Here is an 18,646-nt window from a genome sequence, read left to right as displayed (position 1 = left end):
ATAAAGTTGAGATATATACATATGATACATATACACACACAGTGGAATATTGTGTATGTGTTCAGTCACTAAGGTGTGTTTGGCTCTTTGTGACTCCATGGACCAGAGCCCACCAGGCTATTCCGCTCATTGGATTTCCCAGGCAAGAATATTGGATTAGGTTCCCATTTCCTCCTCCAGGGGATCTGCCCAACCCAGGGATCGAACTAACATCTCCAGCATTGGCAGATGGATTCTTTACCACTGAGACACCAGAGAAGGCCAGTGGAAAATTACTCAGCCATAAAAAATGAAATATTGCCATTTGTGACTACAGGGGTGGATATAGAGAGCATTAGGCTAAGTGAAATAAATCAAACAGTGGAAGACAAATACTGTATGATTTCACATATATGTAGAATCTAAAAAACAAACAAAACAAATGAAAACAGACTCATCGGTACAGACAGCAAACATGTGGTCATCAAAGGGGAGGGATATTGTGGGAGCAAAATGGTTGAAGGGCATTAAAAGGTACAAACCTCTAGTTGTAAAATAAATAAACCATAAGGACATAATAAACAGTGTCAGGAAGCATTTAACAGGAGGCTTCCTGTGTGCTGTTTTGGATCTGTCAGGAATGCTCTGTTCCTTATTAATTCCTGAATACTCAGGAATTAAGAGGAGAGGCAAGCCTCTCCCGGGACTGAGGAATCCAAGAATTTCCTTCATTAGTGTTTCTATATGGTGATAAGTACCCTCTTCCTTCTTGTGAACCATATGGTAAAAGTGATTGTTTACAACTCTCTCTCTCTTTAATATGGATCACCTATGTTTTGTAAGTCTGGAATTTTAATCTTTATCTTTGCTGAGAATAACTACCTTGTAAAACAGTATATCAGAGAAGGCAATGACAACCCACTCCAGTATTCTTGCCTGGAGAATCCCAAGGACCAGAGAGCCTGGTGGGCTGCCATCTATGGGGTTGCACAGAGTCAGACACGACTGAAGCAACTTAGCAGCAGCAGCAGCAGCAGCAAGACAGTATATATGCCCACACCATGTTGATTAAAACACCTTTGCTCCATCAGAGCTCTGGTCCCCGTGTCTTTCTTTCCCTTACTTTCTCTCTCTCAGGCTATTTCTTTGGAGCACAGAGGCCCTCTGAGTTTACTTGCCTGCCCGGGCTTCTAAGACCCTCTCAAGAAGGCGTTCTGTGCCTTCACCCCATCGAGAGGGCGCCTGAGGCCTCTGTGAACAGAGCAAGCCCCGTGTAGGGGCTTTATTAGCTTTCTGTATAAACCAAGGAATATCAGCCTCTTTCTCTCCTTTACTTTCTTATCGTCAACTCCAGATCACCAGATTCCAGTCCATTAAACGACCTCAACAAAACAGCATAAGGAATATGGTCAATAATACTGTAATAACTTTGTGTGTGGTCAGATGGTTACTAGACTTACCGTGGTGATCAGTTCATAATATGTGCAAATATCCAATCATCAAGTAGTCCACCTGAAACTAACATAATGTTGTACATCAACTGTATGTCAATTATAAAAAGATAATAGCTTATAATGGAAAATAATCTGAAATACATAGATATTTCAGATTATTTTATATGTATATCTATATAACAATCACATTGCAGTACACCTGAAACTAATATAATATTGTAAATCGACAATTGTTGTTATTCAGTTGCTAAGTCGTGTCTGACTCTTTATGACCCCATGGACTGCAGCATGCCGGGCTTCCCTGTCCTTCACCATCTCCCAGAGTTTGCTTAAACTCATGTCCATTGAGTCAGTGATGCCATCCAACCATCTCATCCTCTGTTGCCCCATTCTCCTCCCGCCCTAAATTATACTTCAATTTTAAAAAGGAAAGGAAGGACAGAGTGGAAGATGGAGGGAGGGAAGGAGGAAGAAGAAGGAAAAATAAAATAGAAAGACTGTGGGCTTTTGAGGCAAGCAGGCTACACTCAGCTCTATATTCTGGATCTGGCTAGCAATGTGGCCCTAAGCTGGCCTCGTAGAGTATCTAACTACCTCTCAGGGTTGCTCTCAGGTTTATAAGTGATATCTGTAATGTGTCTGGCACGTGGTATTCCCTAAAATGCAGCTTTTCTTTTTGACCAAAGCTCAGAATAGGTCAGTGACTCACCCAAGGTCACCCAAGCAGGAACTCTAAATTTTCTGATTTTTCTGATCCTGGCTTCCTCTGACTGTGCCAATTATAGCTTTCAGACAATCCTCTATTGTTGGCTGTGGACAGTACCAAAAATAGACCATATACTGCATGCTTATCTACATCTATATGGTGCATTTTGCATGTTCTTTGTTTATTCTCCTTTCATTCAACAACAAAAAAGTTACATAAAAATTGTCTGATGTTTTTCCCAGTAAAAGTCTACTGCCCACATCCTCCTTCACATTCCATGGTGCCAAAACTAGCGATGACAATTAGATCAGGGAATTAAAGGGATTCATTGCACCTGTGGAAATTTCCATCCTGGGACTACAAAACCTGCTAAGTTATTCTGCTCCCAGGACATGGTCTATTTCCCTTCCAGGCTATGAGTCCACTCTTCCATGGACTGAGCTGGAGGACCCTCTGGAGACCACTTAAGACTCTAGTTTAGTATCCATTTCATTTAGTGGGCAACCCATAAGATGCTCAACTTCCTTGGCTCCTTTAAAAAACAAAACAGGGGTGATGTAGAAAACAAAGGGCAGTGAGGAAGAGAAAACTCTCACTGGAGCAGAGAACTGCCTGATGACTGTGAGTCAGCAGGGTACCAGTGTGGTGTAACATGAAGACATGATGCTGAAACAAGCCACAGCCTCTGAGAACAACCGCAGACTCTTGAGCTGCAAGGGACCTTAAAGCAGCTTTTTTCCAGAAAAAAAAAAAAGCACAATTTTTTTAACACAATCCATAATCAGAAATACCTTTTACAATTGCAATCCAATACATGTATATAAATAAATATATAAATAAAATTTCTATGAAATAATTACTATCCTAACTATGTGATACATTCTAATGCCACCTATTCTAACCCATTCTGTTCTTTCCTGCTTCCCCCCAAATTAAAATTTTTCCCGATGCTTATGGATCACAACATGTAGTTTGGGGGGAAAAACTGATTTGGAGAGTTTCTCATTCAACCCCCGATACAATGCCCATGAAAATTCTGACTCATATCAGCCTGGGGGTACTCTTTAATAATGTCAAAGTTGTTCAAGAAACTTGAGTTTACAATAATAATATAGCAATAAGAGTATTCCCCTACCATTTTGAGTATTCTCTAGTGATACTTACTAGGTCCTATACTTGTACTCCCAATCTGTACACTATTGAATCCTCACAGATGGTTCTTCAAATGAGTCTATTAGCACTTCCATTCTACAGCTGAAGAAACCAAGGGATCCACCAAAAGCTAGTGACTTCTCCCAAAGGACCATCTAATCCATCTGGAGCTCAGTTGCTGACGGTTGAGAGGATATTGGGTAGTAAAGCTTTTGCAGCACTCACTTTACCCTTGTTGTTCAGTCAATCAGTCACGTCTGATTCTTTGTTATCCCATGGACTGCAGCACCCTAGGCTTCCATGTCCTTCGCTATCTCCCTGAGTTTTCTCAAACTCATGTCCATTGAGTCAGTGATGCCATGCAACCACCTCATCCTCTGTCTTCCCCTTCTCCTCCTGCCTTCAATCTTTCCCAGAATCAGGGTCTTTTCCAATGAGTCAGCTCTTCGCATGAGGTAGCCAGAGTACTGGAGTTTCAGCTTCAGCATCAGTCCTTCCAATGAATATTCAGGACTGATTTCCTTTAGGATCAACTGGTCGGATCTCCTTGCAGTCCAAGGGACTCTTAAGGATCTTATCCAACACCACAGTTCAAAAGCATCAATTCTTTGGTGCTCAGCTTTCTCTATAGTCCAACTCTCACATCTATACATGACTACTGGAAAAACCATAGCTTTGACTATACAGACTTTTGTCAGCAAAGTGATGTCTCTGCTTTTTAATATGCTGTCTAGGTTTATCATAGCTTTTCTTTCAAGGAACAAGCACTTTTCAATTTCATGGCTTTACCCTTAGATTTCATTTTACCCTGGCACTTAACCTCTTTTGGTCTTGCCCCAGTTTCTGTATCAGAAGTTCATAAGCATGCAGAACCAGGCCTGGTCTTAGATGATAGCCCAGATCCAACCACACATCTCTGGAACTGTGCCTTCACACACTTCACTCCTCCACTTCCAGCCTGTCAGCTTTTGTCATCATCAAAAGCACAACAGATAATCTGACTTACCTTGCATCTAAAGCAGAAAAGAGGAAAGGGAAGGTAAAGGGCTTTCTCATCACTATTCTTAACCTGGAAGACTTTGTTCTGAAAGACCTCAGAATTCATCATTGCCTCTCATTGGCCAGATCCCAGGCACCAGCTCACCTGGGACCTGTCAGGTGGACATATTGCCAGTTGCCCAAAATCATGATTCTGTTAGTAAGGAAGGGGCCATAGCTGTTGGGCAGGCAGCTAACAATGTCTACTACCTTGGCTTTGGGAGGCATGGATCTTGTTCACTTCATCTATCTCCCCACTTTCTCCCAAGGTTGAAGTCCCACTCAAATGCTACTAAACTTTTTTAGTTCTTCCTGTCTACCACATCTTACTGATTTTAAGTCCCTTACTCTTGTTCTTCCCTTTGTCTGGAACATTCCTTACCTCACCCCCATCCTCTTCTGCCTTGCTCATCACTACTGTTCTGGTCAATATCCTCTTCAACAGGAAACGATGCTTGAGCAGGGTCTGGGTGAAGGGTCTCACCTATCTGCTCTCTGCTCAGCTGAAATTTACTGAGTTCAGAGGTCTCCGCCTTTACCTGTCCAGTGCCCTCAGTCCCTACCAAGGTGTCTGGCTTTTTATAAATATTTATTGAATAAATGAGCAAAAGTCACACTTATTAAGCAGAAAGGGCACTGCATTTTAATATCATCTATTTTGAGTATGAGTATGAAATATTCATAAACCACATAATGCAATTACCAGAGTATTTATCCAAGTTTTATTCCACTAGAAAACAAGATTAAGAGGATTCAAGTTACATGTTCAAGGCCACACAGTTGTGAAAGATAGACAGGATTCAAATTCTGGTCTGATTCTAGAACCCAGGGATTTTCCACTACACCCACTGCTGCCCAGTAGGAGACACATTGACTCTAGTCCTGTTGGTGGTTGGACCTAGGGTAGGAGTTGATGTATATTTTCTGTAGAGGACCAGATAATAAACATTTTGGGCTCTGAGTGACATACAGTCTTTGTGGTAACTAACCTACTCTGGTGTTATAGCTTGAAAGCAGTCACAGGCATTATGAATAAGTGTGGTTGTATCTCATAAAAATTCATTTGCAAAAACAAGTAACAAGTAAAATTTGATTCCCAGACTATAGTTTGGAGAACCCCTATCTAGAGTAATTCAGTTTCCTTGACTTAGCTTTGAATCCTTCATCAATAAGTTGATGGTTTGCATTTGATACAGCTTAGGTAATTTTCTACTCTGAAATTCAATTATTAATTATTATTCTGAAGCCCAGAAAGCATCTTGTTTTACTCCTTTTATTAGCAATAAGAAGGATAGAATATAAGGCTTGATTTAACTAGACTATAAACACAAAAATTAATATATATGCCCTAAAAATATTAAAAAGAAATATGCAAAGAGTGAAGAGTTTAACTAAAATAAACTAAAAACACCAAGAAAGGAAAAGTTTAGCTACCTATGTATTTTTATGTGAGACATTTTTGCTTGGGCATTTTAAATCTATTGGATAACTTAGTATTTCTTTAAAATACAGTCTTTCTATTTTTAGCTTCTACCATCTCTTAGAATATGATAAGTTCTGTAATTCTCATCTTTAAACATGGATTCTTGCTTTTAGAAGTTTGCAGTTCATATGTGAAGAAATGGTTATGAATATTCATTATAAATCTTTAGAAATCCATAAATAAATATTTGCTCACATCAGAGGATTGTTGTGCTAAATAAGATGACATAGCTGGCACAAAACCAGACAGAAAGGAGATATTCCACACACTGTGATTTTTGTTGTGGTTATTAATGTTTCTAAAATGACTTTTATTTGATATTGATGGGAGAGGCAAGCTCTTGTTCATTAGGCCCTTAGCCGGGGGACTTAACAGCATGGGACAGTTTTGCTTCTTGGGGATTAGTCAGTAATATTTAAATATTTGGTTGTGACAATCAGGAGTGTTTCTGGCATCCAGTGGGTAGACACCAGGGATGCTGCTAAACCTTCCCCAATGCTCAGAACTACCCCTCCCCCCACAACAAAGAGTCACCACCATTTTCTCTAGTGATAGGGAACAGAAACTTTGCACTTCAGTAACCCCTGTGCCTGGCACAGTTCCAAACATAACACAGAGTAGGTTGTCAGGAAATGTTTGTGGCTGAGTGAATGGATAAGTGAATGGGTGAAACCAGTCACCATCATGATATTATTTCCCTTCTGCTTTATACTTTGCTAAGGAAAACTGACTCTATTGAATCCAGACTATTTAACTGACACGCACTAGACTATTTGCTTCATGTCAGCTGAGACCCTTTATGTATCGTTCAAAGTTAAGTTTCCAGTGCATAGCACAGTGATGACACATAATAGGTGCTCGATAGTCAGGGAATGAATAAAAGTCAAAAAATCATTGAGGCTAGTAGCCTATTATACTAAATTCATACATTTCAACATTACTTACTTTTATTTTTTTTTAATTTTACATTGGAGCAGAGTTGATTAACAATGTTGTGTTAGCTTCAGGCTTATAGCAATTGACCGTTACTTATTGAACTTGGCCATGTCCTGCATCTATGCTGAAACTGTCCCATGTTGTTAAGAGCTGAAATGACGGTATTTCTTTCTCACCCTCCGTCCCTACCCCACCCCCATCACCACCCTCCAAAAGTAGATTTGCGTGTGCACATAAAATTTCATATCATTTGCTGTTTTTCCACAAGAGGAAAAAATATCTGTGCAGAAAACCCCAGGAGCAAAGTACGGCATGGCTTGCTCGACACTGACAGGCTGTGTGCATTTTTATGGGGAAGAAATAAATACAGAGATAATTATCCTGAAGGAGCTGAGGCAGAAGAGGCAGGAATGTCTGCTGAACATGTCAGCACGCAAGAACCGGAGAATTTCACTGAGCTCCAGGCAGCAAAGGAGACTTCTGGCCCTGAGGGATGAAATGAGTGTTATTTGTTGATGGAAGAGGCAGTGACTACACAGGGATTTTTTTCTGGATTTTGTTTTTGTTTTAAGCCATTGCCTTCAAGGAAGGAAGAGAAACATTTAGAGAAGCATCCATTCTAAAATCTCTCCTCTGAGAGATTCTTTCCCAGGAAATATTATCTTTGGATTTATTAACCCTTGGTTACCTGCAGCTATACTAGAATCCATAATGGTTACATAAGGCTGTTTTTTCAGATATCTATTTTCCTCTGGACATCTGTTATTAGATTCGTGACAAAACAAAGAAGAGCTAGTAACCACATAACCACTGCTCTAGAACACTTTAATTATATCAACTAATGTTTTTGACTACTTGCGTGCATGCTCACTTGCTCAGTCATGTCCAACTCTGTAAGATCCCATGGACTGTAGCCCACTAGGTTCCTCTGTCCACGGGATTTTCCAGCCAAGTATACTGGAGTGGGTTGCCATTTTCTTCTCCAGGGGATCTTCCCGACCCAGGGACTGAACCTGTGTCTCCTGTGTCTCCTGCTCTGACAGGTGGATTCTATACTGCACCACCTGGGAAGCCCTGTTGATTACTTAATGTGCATTAAGCATGGTACTTAAGAATTGGGCCTCTATGTCTTCCTTTAATTGGAAAAGCAACCCTATGAGGCAGACATTTTTACTGACCCCATTTTCCAGGCGAAGGACTGAGGCTTAAGGAGGTTATTGGACTTGACTGAGTGTAGAAGCTGGAACCTCAGCAGTTGGAATCTCACCTCCCATGTCTACTTCAACCACAACTCAATGGGACCGCTGAAAACATGGGTGCATTTCATCCAGACAACTACCTATGTGGCTTTGGGAGAATTATTAATATTTAGCTACTCTACTCCTCAGGCTTCCCAGATGGTGCTAGTGGTAAAGAATCGGCCTGCAAATGCAGGAGACGTAAGAGATGCAGGTTCGATCCCTGGGTCAGGAAAGTCCCCTGGAGTAGGAAATGGCAACCCAGTCCAGTATTCTCACCTGGGGAATCCCATGCACAGAGGAGCCTGGTGGGATACAGATCATAGGATCACACAGCGTCGACACTACTAAAGTGACTTCACCCGCACACACGCACTCCAATCCCCAGATGCTTTGTCTATAAAGTGGAGTTAGAAATGATAACCATCCCCTTGAGCTACCATGGAGGTTACATACAGAGAGTTTAGCACAGTGTGTGTCACCTGTAGAGCAGGAAAAATATGCTCACTCCAATAATGCAATCCCACTGCTTAATTTCTTACTGTTTCACTTTATAGATGAGAAAACCAAAGCCAGAAGTGGGATGTGACTTTCCCAAGGTCACAGGTGCCAGTGAAGACCATTCAAGGACTGAATCTCAAGTCTCCCACCTAACATTTAGGGGTGCTTTCTGCTGCGCTTCATCTCATCCAATTAGGGAGAAAAGCTTCTGCCTTCACGACAGGGGCCACGTGGAGGTAAGCAAATCTAAAAGCAATCAGAAAAACTGGTCCTCAGCCCAACCATCACTACAGATATTGGCAAGCCATTTAAATGACGTTAAGCAGCTCCACTCCATTTTTTAAAAAATTCATTCACTGGAGATTGATCTGAGAGCAATAATAAAAGGGGAGAGAAGTTGGTAAGGCACAGATTGAACTGGAGTTCTGTTTCTTTATCAGAAAAATTCTGACAATCTCACTACCTAAATCATTTTCTTAGTCTCATTGGTGAAAGTGAAAGTCACTCAGTCATGTCCAACTCTTTGTGACCCCATGGACTATACAGTCCTTTGAATTCTCCAGGCCAGAATACTGGGATGGGTAGCATTCCCTTCTCCAGGGGATCTTCCCAACCCAGGGATCGAACAGAGGTCTCCTGCATTGCAGACGGATTCTTTACCAGCTGATCCACCAAAAAGCTGGCTAAAAATTCATCATTCAAAAAACTAAGATCATGGCATCCTATCATTTCATGGCAAATAGATGGGAAAAAAATGGAAACAGTGACAGACTTTATCTTCTCGGGCTCTAAAATCACTGCAGATGGTGACTGCAGCCATGAAATTAAAAGACGCTTGCTCCTTGGAAGAAAAGCTATGACCAACCTAGACAACATATTTAAAAGCAGAGACATTACTTTGACAACAAAGGTCCTTCTAGTCAAAGCTATGGTTTTTCCAGTGAGAGTTGGACCATAAAGAAAGCTGAGTGCCCAAGATTTGATGCTTTTGAACTGTGGTGTTGGAAAAGAGTATTGAGAGTCTCTTGGACTGCAAGGAGATCAAACAAGCCAATCCTAAAGGAAATCAGTCCTGAATATTCATTGGAAGGACTGATGCTGAAGGTCCAATAATTTGGCCACCTGATGCAAAGAACTGACTCATTGGAAAAGATCCTGATGTTGGGAAAGATTGAAGGCAGGAGGAGAAGAGAATGACAGAGGATGAGATGGTTGGATGGCATCACCAACTCGATGGACATGAGTTTGAGCAAGCTCCAGGAGCTGGTGATGGACAGGCAAGCCTGGCGTGATGGACAGGTAAGCCTGACGTGCTGCAGTCCATGGGGTCGCAAACAGGTGTACACTACTAAGTGACTGCACTGAACTGAAATCATTCTCTTTGCAAGCTAATGTGGAAGGGTCAAGTGGTCCTGAATTTTGAAGGCAGACAAATCCTTGTGCCACACTGAGCAGGCTGTGTGACCTTGAGCTAGTGTCTTAGGTCCTCTGACTCTCTACACACCCGTGTAAAACAAGGTGAGATGCCCTAAGATGAGGAGAAACGCCCACTTGACAGCGTTGGCAAAGGAGTCAGATGAGAGTCTAAAACACTTTGAAAGCAGTAAAAGTCGGGCTCTGAAGATGAACAGGCATGAGTTTGAAACCTGACTCATCACTTCTTCGCTATGTAGCTGAGAAAGGCACTTCATCCCTTAAACCTCTTAACCCTCATCTCTAAATTACCGTATTAGCATCCACATCATAGAGTTGTTGTGAGGATCAAGTGCACAGATAGAGAACTTGGTAAGCTGCCTGTAAAGAACTTGGTAAGTTGCCTGGCCAAAATTTAGGTGTTTGATAAATTCTAACAAATAAGTATTGTAAATTATTTACCATCATAATTTTTTTACTGAGCAGAAAGGCTGCTGGCAACCTCTGAATTGATCTGCACACCCATCCATCAAATGTGCATTGAGTAACTGCTACACACTAGATTTTGTGCAAGATTTTCCACATCCCCTTCAAAAAAAAGATTGGCACTCACATTTGAAAAAGAAAAGAAACAATATAGAATTCAGGAAGACCTAAGAAGTATCTTACGTTCTTGAAGAACTGTCAAACAAAAAGAGTTTAGTTTCCATTTCCACATTTCCAGAGAGAAAATGAGGACCAAGTCATGAGAAATTAGAAGACAGAAAATTTTCATTCATAGAAGAAAGATTTTTCTACTGATTAGATCCATCTAACAAAAGGACTATCAACTCTTGAAAAATAGAGAGCTTCCTATTATTGGAAATATTATATTATTCATATAATAAATAATTTATATTTAATACAAATAGTGAAAGTCACTCAGTCGTGTCTTACTCTTTGTGACTCCATGGACTACACAGTCCATGGAATTCTCCAGGCCAGAATACTGGAGTGGGTAGCCTTTCCCTTCTCCAGGGGATCTTCCCAACCCAGGGATCAAACCCAGGTCTCCCAAATTGCAGGCAGATTCTTTACCAGCTGAGCCACAAGGAAAGCCCAAGAATACTAGAGTGGGTAGCCTATGTAATTATGATATATTATATAATATATAAATAATATAACATAATATTTCATTGTCCTCTGTCCCCTGTTGATGGGCATCTTGGGTTTCTAAACATGTCATGCCATTTCCCAGGCATCCCTGGGACTGACACGTGTCCCTCTGCCTGAAAAGATCTTCCCCCAGTCACCTCTGAGCCAAGGTTTGAAATTCTTGGGACCTTTCCCCAAAGTTACCCTATTTTCTGTGATTCTGTTAAGAAATTGTACATCCTCAACTAGAGTACTTTCATAGTTTTAATTTTTGCAACCTATGCCATCCTCATTTGACTATGTATGGGGGAGTAGGATTATGTCTCTTTCCGTTTTATGTCACTTTAAGTGCTGATACTCTGTGTACACATAAGATCCTCAGTCAAAGTGCTGAATGATAATCGGTAAATTGCTCTACCTTGAGAACATCAAAGAAGAAAGAACATCATAGAAGAATCATCTTAGATCATTTCTACATAGGATCTATGTCAGTGAGGATAGATTAGCCCTTTAACAAACAATCCAAGATCTGGAATATTAACCCCTATTAGTTTATTTCTCTTTCACCCAGGATTATCTGTAGGTCGGGTAACCTCTCCAGATAACACCTCTGTGCTGTGACTCAGGGATCGAGGATGCTTTCTCTTGTGTCTTCACCATCCCAAAACAAGGTCTCCATGGTCTTCATGGCAAGAAAACAAAGATGGGAAAATCTCAAAGGTGTGTGTTTTTACTTCCACTCGCATTTTTGTCCAGAACTAGCTCCGTGACCTCATCTAATGCTAAGGGGAACTGGGAAACATAAGTTTCCATAGACCTAAAATGGAAGAATAAGACACAGGATTTGTTGAATTCAAAAGTATAATCTCTGCACATGATCACTGGGAGAGAGTAGAAAATATATTTTTAGATATTAATGTTTGCTATTAATGTTTGCCATTCTTTAAAAATAATGTCTTTGAGCACTAAAGTATGTACTGAATTTATTCAAATTTCAGTTTATCCAGGTACTAAATATTATGCAGTAATTAAAAAAAGGTTAATATAATTTTAATACAAAAGTATTATAAAATAATATATACAGCATGTCTTCAGTTTTCTCAAAGAGTAATATATATGTGTACATACATCAAAAAGGCAGAAAGGATACATACCAATGACTCAACTCTGGTTATCTCCAGAAGGTGATGTTACATATGTTTCCATTTTCTTCCTTGTGCTTTTCTGTATTTCCTATTTTTTTATAAGAAAGAATTATTACTTTTGTTATTTAAAAAAAGGAATTTTTCCTCCCAATATATCAAAATAAGGTACCTGCTGAGCCAAGAAACTATTAAATCACTCAAGGGTGGAATTATGTTTTAGGGCTTTTTGTTTCTATACTCCTGTGGACTCATGAAATCCACGCAAAGAGAGCAGGGTTTTTGCCTTCTCCTAAAATGATCGGTCTAAAAATAATACCCTGTGGAGTTCAGACTTCACATGTGAGAAATGCCAACCCTAAATTTAAGAGGAAAAATCACCAGGTTGCAAAAAACAGTACAAGCACAGGCCAGCTGCTGGATGAGGGACCAAGGACCATCAAACCCACCCAGGAAGGCATGTCTGGAGCCCGGCAGAAAGGTCAGGATCTCAGGTGTACTTTGAGAAAAAGGGAAAGAATACAGAGAAAGGCTGAGTCTATCCTCAGCCCCCAGCAGAGGTTCTACCGAGAGAGAAGAGACTCACGGTTTATCTGCTGCAGTTCCTTCAAAAGGCAGATGCGAAATAGCAGACTCAGAGAGGTGCTGTGACCTGCCCAGGGTCACACAGCAAGTTAGTACCTCAACCAGAACTAGACTCTCTGTTTCTTGACTCCCAGTTTTCGATTTGCTTTGGTTTGTTTGTATTTTCCCATTGCATTTTACTACTTTCAATAGCAGCCAAAAGTTAGATGACCTGGTCCTTGTGCAGACTGCCACAGTCATCTCTGAGACTTTGGACAGAAGTCCAGTCTCTCTTGCCCAGTCTGGGAATAATAATATCTGCCCTACTGACCTGAGTTTATTGAAGGTGAATTGAAATAATGGATCAGAAAGGACTTCTAAACCTTGAAAGAGAGATAGACAGAAAGAAAGAAAGGAGAGAAAGGGGAAAGAAAAAAGTCGGGGGAGGAATGAGAAAGGGAGAAACAAAGAGAGTGGGCTATTATTATTAGAAATATGCCTATTTTCTTTTTTTTATTAGCTTAGTGCCAGCTGGTCGGGGCAGTATGGATACCTGAAATAGCAGAATTAACAGCTTTGTGACCTGAGTATGCTGGTAAGCCAAAGAGGTCAAAGAATTCGACTCAAAGTAATGAGATGCTGCCAAACTGAAATGCTTCCTCGTTGTTTCGGACTTAAATTCTCATCACCTCTTGCCTCCTGTCACCACAAGAGTTATTTAGCAAATACAGAGCTCTCCCTCTGAGTGTGTGGTTGTCCTGCACAAGCTTCCTAGAAACTCTGGTTACCCTTCCATTTCTCAGAAAGCCCCACCCACCTTCTGTTCCATGTGAAGTACCCTGTCCTCATTAGGCACAGCAGGAGCTTAGCTAAGTTCCGATTCACTGGGCAAGGGATAGAACATCATCTTGTCAAATATTTAGGGTCATATAACCTTTCCTTCATTCTAGGCTTGAAAAAAAATCATTTATTTTTGGCTGTACCGGGTCTTCGTTGCAGTGCCTGGGATTCTCATTGCAATGGCCTCTCTCGTTGCAGAGCAAGGGCTTCAGTAGTTGAGTCACAGGGGTTGAGTTGCGCTCCACATGTGGCATCTTCCTGGACCAGGGATTGAAACCATGCCCTGTCCTCTGCATTGGCAGGGAGATTCCTGTTCCCTGTGCCACCAGGGAAGTCCAAGGGTTGTATAAGTTTTATTTTCTGAATTCTAGTCCCAAATATTGTTCCATATACTCTTTCTATAATTTACTTTTCATATGCGTGCTTCATATAGTTTGTCTTATTTATGATGAAATAATCTCATGCATTTCTTTAGGAATGCAGTTTAAGTGACATTTTGGCAACATAATAGCTACAGGAATGCAGTAGCAGTCTCTTTTGAGCAGTGTTACAACACCATGCATAATTTACCTAAAGAATATTATTTTACCAGCCAGTGAATGTTCTTAGGTCCAGAGCCACAAACCCCACAGTTAAGAAGATTTAAAACTAAGTTTCTAACTTACAGATGTGTTGCTTTGATCCTCCAGGAAACATGATAACCTCAAATCACTAAAGAGAAGAAAATACCTGGAGAGGTTACTACTGGATCAAGATTTTCAGGCCAAATCCTCACCAGAAGCCTGATCTCCAAAGACAGGATCATCTCTAAGATGAAGATTCAGGACCAGATAACAGGTGGCAACCCACTCCAGTACTCTTGCCTGGAAAATTCCATGGACTGAGGAGCCTGGTAGGCTACAGTCCCTGGGGTCACAAAGAGTCGGACACGACTGAGCGACTTCACCGCACTTCACTTCACTTCCTGAGAAGAATCTTTCTTCCCTGATCAGTATACAGTTCTAATCTTGTTTCCCTGGAGACTTTATCTAATCTGACTCTTACATTTATCTTTTTCATTTAAAACTGTGGGCTGAATGGTGGCCCCAAAACTGATATGTCCTTGCCCTGGTGACTGCAAATGTGACTTTATTTGGGCAAAGGGTCTTTATAGATGTAATTACGTTAAGAATCTTGAGGGCTTCCCTACTGGCTCAGTGGTGAAGAATCTGCCTGCCAACACAGGAGATCCCTGGTTGATCCCACAGGTTCAGTCCAATCCCTGGTCCCAGAAGACCTCACACGCCTCGGAGCAACTAAGCTTGCGGGTCGCAGCTATTGAGCCCGCGCTCTATAGCCCAGGAGCCACAACTCCTGAAGCCCGTGGCCCTAAAGCCCATGCTCTGCAACAAGAGAAGCCACCGCCATGAGAAGCCTGAGCGCCGCAACTAGAGAACAGTCCCTCACTCACCACAACTAGAGAAAGCTCACGCAGCAGTGAAGACCTGGTACCGCCAAAAATAAATAAATAATTAAAAAGAACCTTGAGATGAGCTCTTCCTAGGCTACCCAGGCAGGGCCTAAATCCAACGACAAGCGTCCTTAGAAGAGACGGCGGGGGAGAAGACACCGAGGGGAAGAGGGAAGCCATGTGAAGATAGAAGAAGACATTAGAGGGATGCTGTCCCGTGGGGAGGAACACGTGGGGCCAAACAGGCTGGAAGAAGCAAGGAGGGGCTTTTCCGTAGAGACTTTGGAGGGAGGCTGGCCTGCTGACCCCTTGATTCTGGAGTTTTGGCGTCCAGAACTGTGATGGAATATATTTCTCTTGTTTTAAACCACGCAGCCTGTGGTAACTTGTGATGGCATCTGCAGGAAACTTAACACAGTGTGGGACCCCAGATCTGGCCCAAAACAGGTTGAGTGGTAAAGTTGTGTACTTGAATTAGAAAAACAGAATTGGGTAGCCTCTCTCCAAAAGCTCCTGAAGTATGTCTCAAAGGTTTTTACCTCTGAATCTGGCATCCAGGATTCAGCAAGGAGCATCTAATTCCATGGTCCTGAGAATGAACATAGTCACTCTGACTCAAAGCGCCAGACTGTGGTTCCTATCCATCTGGACACCAGGCAGAGGAAAATGTCTGCTACCTCTTAGCCTGGGGAGAAGAGATTCCTAGCAGCCAGGAGACACAGAGATTCATGAAATGTACATTTCTCTCAAGTTCTTGGTGAAGGTAAAATAAAAGCCCCAGATCTGGCTTTGGAATGAGCAGTCAAATAGGCAGTTATATTAGAAGGAATGTGCTTTTGCTCTGAAACAATAGAAAATAAATCCCTTAGCAAGAGCCCCAGGAAAGCTTATTACGTTCATAAAATATTTTTCTTTCCATTTTAGTGCTTGGTAAAGATGAAAAATAGAAGACAAATGATACTTCACTGCTTGTTTTTGTGTGTGTGAACCCCCCAAAAATTCTGTAAAGATTTAATTTAAAAAAATCTATAAAGTTTCTGAAGGAACTTTGTAGTCTGAAGCTCCCTGGTAAAAAGTCATAATTTGGGGGTGATACACAGAAGGCTTGCAGAATTGCTAATTAAAGAAATCATCTAAAAAGGAATCATGCTTCCCTGAAACGGTTCTGAATCATCAAGTCTGGGGGCTGAAGAAGGGACACAAGAGATCATTTTGTCATCTCCCAAATCAAACAGTAAACCAGAAAGATCCTCATCTGTTCTTTTCCATAAGCCTCCAGAAAAGAATTCTCATTCTCCCTTGGTAGTACAGCCAGTCAGTGAGTCACTGAGTCAATATTGAGCATTTATTTAGCACCCAGTTCGATATTAATTGGAAAGAATAAAATTGTTCTTGGCATGACTTGGGTAGGCAGGAGAGATGAGACATTCTGGGAATCTGGCTTAGTAAAATTTCTCAAGCCTTAGTCCTCGCCGTTCCCAACTCTCATCGTTTTATTAGCCTCCATTCCTTCATCCATTAAATGCAGATAAAACATTGCTTGCTTCACACGGTCAATGAGAAGCTTACAAGAAAAACATGGGCTTGAAGTCAGACAGCCTTGGCCAGGATTTAGATCCTAGCTTGGTTCTTTTGTTATCAGTGTGAAGTGGTCACATCTCTGACTACCTCTTAGCCTGGTTCCGGCATCTGGAAAATGCATGATTGAAGTCCCATGAAGGGCTGCTGTGAAAAGCAGAGGTGCTTTACACAATATGGAGCATACACATCTGATACATGAGTTACAGTTGTTAATGAGAATGTTGCTCCCACATCAGTAAACAAAGGATGTTTCAGCGGATTCCTTACCAGCTGAGCCACCAGAGAAGCCCAAGAATACTGGACATCCCTTCTCCAGGGCATCTTCCCAACCCGGGAATCAAACTGGGGTCTCCTGCATTGCAGGTGGATTCTTTATCAACTGCTATGAGGGAAGCCCCAAACAAAGAATGTTTCAGCCATCAAGGCATTGTGGCTGCCCCAAACTGTGCACCCTGAGGGGACTCAGGATGGAGAAAAGCAGGATACTGGCTCTAGAGAAATGAGTGAGCCCAGACTTTTTTCTTCTTCTCCTACCTAGAAAAGTACTAAATTCATTAACCTGAGATATCTGGGTCTTTTTAACTAACAGTAATCTTTTGATGCTCTGACTCCCCCATCTTTGTTGCAAAAGCTCCTACATATGCAGGCTCCTCTTAGAGCAGTCCCTCAGCACTCTCTGAGACGCTGTGTCCCGGGCCCAAGTTCGCAGTTTTGTCCGTCGAGTGAAACAACTCTCAGCTTTTAGGTTGTGCTCTTTTTTTCAGTCGACACAGCTGCTGTTGAGAGCACTTCATTAACTGTGAATTCGGAATACATTTTAGGAATGGCTGGCTCCACCCAAAGCCCCCACTGGCATCCCATGCAATTGTTGCAGTGACAGTCCCCACTTGGTTGGATAGAAAGGTGAGTTTTCTTTTCTCCCATCACTGCCCATACCCCTCCTCCTCAGTTCTCAACCCATGGACACCTTGAAGCCTCTTACTGTTGGCATCCTCCTGCCGATCTGATGAAGCATGAGATGGGGCAGTGGTAGTCTGGCTCTGTGCAAAGGAAACTCACATATCTTTCAAAGCCAAACAGTAGGAGGATAAGTCAGCTGTATCATCAACCCTGCATCACCAAGCCTAGAAGTTCTTTCCTGCTCTCTTTCATCTGGTCTCATAGACTCAGGCCAGATCAACAGGCCCACTGCTTAAGAAGATAGCCAACCAGGGCAAAAGATGCCAGGCTCTTCCTCTCTTGCCAACATCTCTGCTTCGATGAAGATCCTCCAGAGCCCTGTACCACTAGGAGCAGGGAGAAGGGGTGGGGTGCAAACATTCCAGTCCTTTCAAAGCAAAACTTGATTCACCTTTAGCATTGTCTTCTTAAAGATGCTGAGGGCTCCTTCCTCTTGCCCCCCATTTTTATTTACAAAGTGGGAAAATGGTGGGCGTGGCAAAGACAATGGCAGGTGTGGCAGGTCTGGCTGAGCAACCTCTTACTTTTCTTCTTTTTTATAGTTAATTTACCTGTTGTATGAGCTACTTCTTACTAAGCCTGAAAGAGATGTCCAGGCCCCCAATTCTGCTAGCAACTGAGTGCTTTTGTCTCTTCGTGTTTTTCTTTGTTATCAGATTTGGATCTTAGCCACCAATGTTGTCAGCATCCTCTGATACCTGACTCATTCTTGATGCTGTCAAGAGATGTCACCTATGTAGATTGGACCCAAGCTCAAGTCCTAAACATTGTGGTGACATTGATATTCTGCTTTGGAAATGGAAGAGGGATAAACATGAAGGGAAACTGATCAAAGCAGTTCCTTAGATGTTCTGACATTCCTATTTTTTACTAAAGATTCTTACATTTGATATTCCTATTTCTTATAAGGTTAACATTGCAAAGCAATGTTCTTTTTGTCCAGATAAATAATACATTCAGGGCTAACATATTTGGTCCCAAGTTCACAGAGACACTTGGATTCTTTTCCATTGTCTACTTCTTGGGTCAGCGTTAACACATTTGGGTTGAGAAGCTATTTGTGGGCAATTCTTTT

General features: G+C 41.7%; 1 long non-coding RNA gene across 1 annotated transcript; it reads right to left on the bottom strand.

Moving 5' to 3' along the window:
- Positions 1-11,564: 11,564 nt before the first annotated feature.
- LOC120879069 lies at positions 11,565-18,425 on the bottom strand. Its single transcript, XR_005724699.1, has 3 exons — positions 15,570-18,425; positions 12,189-12,267; positions 11,565-11,851 (listed from the first exon to the last, which is right to left on the bottom strand). It is a non-coding gene; the product is annotated as an uncharacterized LOC120879069 (long non-coding RNA).
- Positions 18,426-18,646: the final 221 nt, after the last annotated feature.

Source organism: Oryx dammah, unplaced genomic scaffold (genome assembly GCF_014754425.2).
Source record: "Oryx dammah isolate SB20612 unplaced genomic scaffold, SCBI_Odam_1.1 HiC_scaffold_19, whole genome shotgun sequence".
NCBI classification, from domain to species: domain Eukaryota; kingdom Metazoa; phylum Chordata; class Mammalia; order Artiodactyla; family Bovidae; genus Oryx; species Oryx dammah.
Note: the sequence above shows the minus strand (reverse complement) of the source record. Positions and strands in the feature narration are given on the sequence as shown.